Source organism: Pantherophis guttatus, chromosome 3 (genome assembly GCF_059756535.1).
Source record: "Pantherophis guttatus breed Tessera chromosome 3, ASM5975653v1, whole genome shotgun sequence".
In the NCBI taxonomy this organism is placed as follows: Eukaryota; Metazoa; Chordata; class Lepidosauria; order Squamata; family Colubridae; genus Pantherophis; species Pantherophis guttatus.
In genome coordinates, this window is record NC_142065.1 from 111548485 (window position 1) to 111556809 (window position 8325).

Consider the following 8325-nt stretch of genomic DNA (forward strand, 5'->3'; position numbering starts at 1 on the left):
GTGCCGCAAGGGTCGGTCCTCTCGCCCCTTCTGTTCAACATTTATGTGAAACCACTGGGTGAGATCATCCGTGGTTTCGGGGTGAAGTACCATCAGTACGCTGATGATACTCAGCTGTACATCTCCACCCCGGACCACCCCAATGATGCCCTGGAAGTGATGTCCCGGTGCCTGGAGGCTGTGCGGATCTGGATGGGGAGAAACAGACTCAGGCTGAACCCATCCAAGACCGAGTGGCTGTGGTTTCCGGCATCCCGATATAGTCAGTTGATGCCATCACTGACTATTGGGGGCGAGTCACTGGCCCCCACGGACAGGGCTTGCAACTTGGGTGTCCTCCTGGATTCACGGCTGTCTTTAGAAGAGCATTTGATGGCTATGGCCAGGAGGACTTTCTATCAGGTCCGCCTGATTCGCCAGTTGCATCCCTTTCTGGATCGGGACTCCTTACGCACGGTCACTCATGCCCTCGTCACCTCCCGCCTGGACTACTGTAATGCTCTCTACATGGGGCTCCCCCTGAGGAGCACCTGGGGGTTCCAACTGGTCCAGAATGTGGCCGCACAGGTGGTTATGGGAGCGACGTGGCATTCCCATGTAACACCTCTTCTGCGCGAGCTGCACTGGCTCCCGGTGGTCTTCTGGGTGCGCTTCAAGGTCTTGGTTACCACCTTTAGAGCGCTCCATGCCTTAGGACCGGGGTATTTATGAGACCGCCTTCTGCCACCAGTAGCCTCTCACCGGCCAGTACCCTCCCATAGAGAGGGACTCCTCAGGGTGCGGTCGGCCCAACAGTGTCAACTGGCGGCCCCCAGGGGGAGAGCCTTCTCTGTGGGGGCACCTGCCATCTGGAACGAGCTCCCCCCGGAGATATGGAGGATATCGGATTTACGCACTTTCTGCCGTGCCCTTAAGACCTTTTTATTTCAACAGGCTGGCCTGGCCTAACCTCCTTTTTAATTGTTAATTTTAAATTTGTTTTAAAATAATAGGGGTGTTTTAACTTGTTTGGACCAAATTATTTAATGGGTTTTTATATTGTTTTTAAATTTTGTATTATATGTGTTTTATCTTTTGGCTGTTCACCGCCCTGAGTCCTTCAGGAGTAGGGCGGTATATAAATTTTATTATTATTATTATTATTATTATTATTATTATTATTATTATTATTATTATTATTATTATTATTATTATTAATAATAATAATAATAATAATAATAATAATAATAATAATAATAATAATAATAATAATAAAAGTTATAGAGACTGCAAGAACCTGAAACTGCAAGAGCCTTGGGTGAGAGTGACCATGTCATACTAGAATTTAACATAATGCAAACACAAGCAGTAGAACAAAATGATACCAGAGTCTTAGATTTTAAAAGAGCTGATTTTAATAAACTCAGAGAAAACTTGGGAAAGATTCCTTGGATGAAAATCCTAAAGGGGAAAACAATTTGGAAACTCTGACAAATATGATCGTAAAAGCCCAGACCAGCGCAATACCGCTGAGAAAAACAAATCCAAGAAGAAACCAGCATGGCTGCACAAAGATCTCTCTGACAAATTGAAAGACAAAAAGGACAAGTACAAAAAATGGAAAGAGGGACACATAACTAAGGCAGGATATCAGCAGACAGCCAGAATCTGCAAAGATGAAGTCAGGAAAGCAAAGGCTCAGAATGAAGAAAGACTTGCAACAAAAGTCAAAGATAACAAAAAAAGTTTCTTCCAACATATAAATAAGAAAAAAAATCAAGGAAACAGTTGGTCCACTACAGAGAGAAGATGGCAAGGAAGTAACAGGCAACAGAGAAAGCAGAGCTGCTTAACTCATTGTTTGCATTGGTCTTCATGCCAAAACAAACTATAGCCCAACCTACCAGAAACATAACTGTAAAAAACAGACTGGAAATAAAAGTTAAAATAAGCAAAAAAAAAAAAAAAAAAGTAAGAGAACACCTGTCTGATCTTGATAAATACAAATCACCAGGACCTTATGGATTACATCCCAGAGTTCTAAAGGAGCTGGCAGATGTCATCTCAGAACCACTGTACCACATCTTTCAAAAATCCTGGAACACCGGGGAACTACCAGAGGACTGGAAAAGAGCTGCTGTAGTTCCCATCTTCAAAAAAGAAAAAAAAAGAGACCCAGGAAACTACAGACCAATCAGCCTAGCATCAGTACCCGGGAAGATACTGGAAAAGATAATTAAAAAAACAGATCTGCCAACATCTAGAAACGAATAAAGTAATAACTAGCAGTCAGCACAGGTTTGTTAAAAACAGCTAATGCCAAACCAATCTTATTTCATTCTTCAATACAGTAACTAAATTAGTAGACCAGCAAAATACTGTGGACATAATATACTTAGACTTCAGCAAGGCATTCAACAAAGTAGACCACAACCTACTTCTTCATAAGCTAGAAAAAAGTGGGATAGATAACTTCACCATCAGATGGATTCGCAAATGGCTGACAAACCAAACTCAATGAGTAGTCCTTAATGGGTCTACGTCTAATGGAGGAAAGTAAACACTGGGGTGCCACAAGGTTCCATCTTAGGCCCAGTACTCTTCAATATCTTCGTAAACGACTTAGATGAGGGGATAGAAGGGGAACTCACCAAATTTGCAGATGATACTAAGCTGGCAGGAATAGCTAACACCCTAGAACAGTGATGGCTAACCTTTTTGCCATCGCGTGCCAGGAGGGGGGCGGGGGAGGGTTGCACACGCATGTGCCCATGCGCATGTGCACGCAATCCCACCCACCCCCGCTCCTGGCACATGATGGCCTGGTAGGCCCGTTTTTCTTTCTTACCTGTTTCCAGATCCTCTCTATGCATCTGGGAAGGGCGAAAACAGCCTTTCCCACTCCCTTGGAGGCCCTACGGAGGCTGAAAGGGCCCATTTCCCAACTCCCGGTGGGACAGGAAGTGACATTTTTTGCTGTTCCCAGCCTCCAGAACCTCTCTAGGAGTCTCTAGGAGCCTCTCTAGGAGTCTCTAGGAGCCTCTCTAGGAGTCTCTGGAGACTGGGGACAGGAAAAAATGTCACTTCCTGTCCCACCGGGAGTTGGGAAATGGGCCCTTTCCGCCTCCATAGGGCCTCCAAGGGAGTGGGAAAGGCTGTTTTCACCCTTCCCAGATGCATAGAGAGGATCTGGAGCCAGGTAAGAAAAAAAAACGGGCCTTCCCCCCACCAGGCCCTCCGGAGGCAGGAAACAGCCTGTTTCCCTACTTCTGGTGGGCCCAGAAGGCCCGAAAATCAGCTGGCCGGCGCACGCATGCGCCCCAGAGCTGAGCTGGTGTGCCCACTAATATGCCTCCATGTGCCACCTGTGGCACGCGTGCCATAGGTTCGCCATCACGGCCCTAGAAGATAGGCTCAAGATCCAGATGGATCTTGATACACTTGAACACTGGGCCCTATCTAACAAAATGAAATTCAATGTAGAGAAAAGTAAAGTCTACACTTAGGTAAGAAAAACCAAAAGCACACTTATAAACTGGGGAAAACCAGGCTTAATAGCAGTGACTGTGAGAGGAATCGTGGAATCTTAGTGGACTATCAACTAAATATGAGCCAGCAGTGTGCAGCGGCAGCTAAAAAAGCCAACACAATCCTAAATTGCATTAACAGAGGGATACAATCAAGTTCAAGTGAGGTTCAAGTTCACTCTATAAAGCCCTAGTAAGTCCACACCCTTTTGCTCCATCCCATGTCTTCCCTGAGTCTTCTATGTTCTCCTGAAGGTGATACACACACACCAGCTGCATTTGCATTTCCAATGGAGTTGTGTACTAGCCTCAGTCCGATTTGATAAGTTCTTCATGTGCATGTTGTCACATGTTGTCCAAGGTCTGAAGGAGAAGTGTACATCAAGTACCCATTGGATGACTCTCTGACTTTCACTGGTTGAATACATACACTAAGTGCCTCCATACAGTCCCTCTTTCCTGATGACTGTGTGTCCTTGGCACAAAAGACAGTGATCTACAGTTGATGCTGAACACATTCTCAGATACTATTATATTCTTCAGCCGATTCACCTGAACACTGAAGTATTTTTACCAGCCCATGTCAAAATCAAGCCCATAGAACCAAAAATCACTGTTGTTGATACCCAGATACAAATATAAACTGTTTCAAATATTTGAGAATCTTGAGTGATGGGTCTTTTTTAAAAAACATTATTGTTTTATCATAAAAAATACCTCACAAAACAGTATAAAACAAACAAAATGAAACAAAACAAAACAGAAGCATACATTTAACCCTAACAACAACAAAAAAGAAAACAATAATGTACAAAAAAATAAAAGAAAAAGTGATAAATTAAAATTGACATGTAAGATCCACCATGGCTGGGTGTTCACTAATCTTCAAATCCCTCTGTTAAACATCTGTTATTGTATTTAGTGCGTAGAAAGTCCACATACGGTTTCCAGTCTCTTAAAAAACTCTCTGGTCCATTATTTCTAATCAAAGCAGTTAATTTTGCCATCTCTGCTAATTCAGTCAATTTTAAAATCCACTCTTCAACAATCGGCATCTCTTTTTCTTTCCAGTATTTGGCAAGTACAATTCTCGCAGCCATCCTCATGTGATGGAATAGCACTCTGTATTGCTTTTCAATTGCCTTGTCCATCATACCTAAAAGAAAAGTTTCAGGTTTCATTCATATTTGTATTGTAAGGTCCCAAAATACACTTGAGTCACCAGAATGCCAAAGAGAGGGACTCAAGACGAGGCTTGCAAAAAAACAGATTTTATTTATGGCCAAAAACAAAATACTGGGTGGAACTATATCCAGAACATACAGATACAATGCATGCGAGGAGATAGCCACACCTTGGGGAAGGTATGGCGTCCTTTTATAACCTCAGAGACGTCAGCTTAGTACCCAATTCTGGACTCCTAATTTAGGTTTGTGTATTCCTTGTTGCCCTGCAAGGGGGAATAGAAACTTTCCAATTAGTCATCTTGAGCATTTCTTTGTTTACTCAATTGGCCACTTTGGCCCCCTGGCCCTGGAAAGCAGGAGTTTATCCAGATCAAACATAAATTAGGGCTGAGGTGTAAATTATCTGTCACGAGGGTTTTCAGGATTGCTGTGGCTACTTGATCAGTCACAAACAGTATGGTTTCAATCAAGCCATCTCCTGTTTGCAATTACCTGCAAGCCTTCCCCGCCCTAGTTAATTGCAGGTTAACTCTCCATATAAGCAAGGACCTTTTCGCTTGCTACTCGGGCCTAACGTTGTTTAGGCCTAGATGCAAGAGCTCTTGCTGGAAGCTGCAAGCAGAGCTCAGTGCAACATCGCAGATGGGAGGAGAAGCACAGATAAGGACTCCAGACGCTGTTGCAGAGAAACTCCTACGGATGCTTGCCTTTTGCTGTTTTGAAGCACGCAAGCTATCATCGGGACTGCTGTTGCTGGACATTCTTCCTCCCACAAACTTCAAGCTACGTTTGCTGTTTGAATTGTTTTTACTTCAGGTGACTTTTAGCTGTGAAGTTTGTGCTGCCGCCCTTCTACTACCTCGATGATGTATCAACACCGAAGCTGCTTATCTTCATGTTAGCTTTATTCTCTTGTGAACTGTTTCGGTATTGTGGAGAGGAATCTAGGGAGATAGCCTTGCTTCACATAACCAAGATAAGACTTTGTTTTTAATGTGCTTTTTTAAAGACATAGTGCTTTTTAAATGTTTTAAAGTAAATTATATTTTTACACAAGACACTCTGTCAGATTTATTTCAGTCCCAGTGTGTTTGCTTATGAGCTGGTTCACGGTCCGGGGTACCCCTCAACCCCACTTCCTAACAGTTGGTAGCAGAGGGTGGTTTAGTGAACCTCTACTCATGTGGTAATACGCTAGACTGGAACGTCTGCAGTTGAACAGATGTTGATTAGGGCGGCAGCAGCAGCAAAAAGCATGAAGTCACAAAGTGGACTGTCTGGGGCTCAGGCCAAAAATGCTTTGGCTGAAAAACCCCAAACCTTAATTGATTTAGAGTGCAGTGGAGCTGTAGGTTTTGGAGCAGAGGCCTTAACTTCTGAAGTGCCTAAGATAGTGAGTAAATCATCATCACCTAAAGAAGTAGAGACTGGAAGAACGCCACTTCAGGTCTTGAAAACAAATTCAGAGGTGGATGATGAATTTAGGAAGGCAATCCTTCAGTTTTTAGGTTTGCCCATAGTAAGTCAGAACCTGACTGCTGATTCTAATGAATTATTAAAGAATCCAGCCATGAAAGGAAAGAAGATCGAAGTCCTAGAAAACACCGGATCGGTAAGAGACTTTCAATCTTTTCCTAAAACCCCTACCTCAGACCATAAGTGGAGAATGGGGGATAACAGACTGCCTGATTCGAATGTTCCTGCTTCTTTGTTAAACCAGCATGGCCAAGTTGATATTGCGCCACCTGCTGTTGAAGCCATTATAGATCAGGCCATAAAGACTTTAGCTCCCTTGATGTCATCAATGACTTCTGCTAAAAATTTAAGAGACTCTCATATTGAGCGTAAGGTTGCAAGTGTGATAGAAACTTTGGCAACCATTTTAGGCGATGGTTTGCAGGCGCCATCGGCTCAACAAATAGTAGCTGCACGTACCAAAGTACCCCTGATGTCTGCGACTAATTCAGCGCACGCCACGAGTGGGACATATCCATCCGTGACTACATCGACATCCAGGGCGGTTCCAGAGGCTGCCTCAACTGAAGATAGGAATTTGGGAGCGCGTCCAAAAATTCCTAGAGATGTGCACCAGAGAGGACCCTTGAGCTTTTGTGATCAAACCAGGATGAGCTTTGCATCCGCACAAAGTGAAGTTTTAATCCCTCCCATTGGGGAGGAACGATCGTCAGAATGCCAGATGGAAGACACTGTGCTGTGTGCTTCCATTCCAATACCTTATTGCCCGTTCCAGGACGGACCACATTTTGAACATCAATTAATGTCTGTTTCCATGTTTAATAATGTACAGGTCCTTCCTCCTAATTTTAAAAGTTTAAGTCTGGGTGGAGGAAATTTTAAGGAATGGGTATTAATGAACACTTATGTGAGTTAAACAGGTTAAGGCAGGAATTGATGTTGAGGGGGGAAACAGTGTCTGAACAAACCCTCATTACTGTTATACTCAATTCCCTTGATCCTAGCTGGGATAATTTTATATCGCAACTGGATAATGTTAGTTGTAATAACTTATCTTTAGAAGTTTTATCTGGCACATTGATTGCAGAAGATAACTTGCGAAAATGCAGGGCGGCTTTTCACAAAAAGGAAAAACCTTTAAGAAGGCCCGATAGTTCAGATAGAGCATATACTATCGGAGAATGCTTCAATTGTGGTTCAAGAGAACATTATAGAAGGGATTGCCCACAAAATGTGAATGCTAGGGCATGCTCAAGGACACCTTCTGATAATAAATGTAAAAGAAGGTCATTTCCTCCCAGCAGAAAGCCAAGTGGAGATGTTCCTTACCACAGAAGGGGTAAAAAGCCAAATAGAGGCAACAAAGGGAACAATCCCAGGTTTAATGATAGTTCTGTAGGTATAGTGGAAACTACTGAGTCAGAGCTTACAAGGGAACAGCGAGAACAACTATGGTTAATGGACAGTGGAGCCAGTAACCATGTTGTCAGTGACCGAAGGTTGTTTGTTAATATGAGAAGGCATCAATCCATGGTCAAAGTTGCAAACGGTAAAAAGGCGAATGTTGTTGGCATTGGAGATATTTATATTCCTGGGATAGGAGAAATTAATGGAGCATTGTATGTACCTGAGATAGACCATAATTTGCTAAGCCTAATGAGGATATGTGAGAACCCTAGAATGGAGATTCTGTTCTCAGGAGGAACAGCTGTGATCAAAAACAACAAATGTGTGATTGGGGAGGTTTTGAAGATGGTGGTTTGCCTTATTATTCCCCCAATACGAATGCTGAAACACTTAGTGCTAGCAATTATACTATCTCATTTGGTAGTAACAATGAATCACAGTTAGAACTAGGTGATGAGGATCAAGACTTTCATCAGAGGAAGCCTTGCAATGATCAATGTAAAGTTAATAAAAAGTTTTTAAATTTTAATCTAGAGTCAGATAATAGGGAACCTGAAAATGCTAATGCAATTTCTATAGGTGAGCCGCTGCACAATGAATGTGCTCACTTGATGCATCGCAGGTTAGGTCATGTGAGTTTTCCTATAGTGAAAAAGATAACCGAACACTCAAGGGGAACCAAGATCAATGACTGTAACACATTTCTAGATTGTTCAATTTGTAGGAGTGCAAAGTTGAAGGTGAAATCT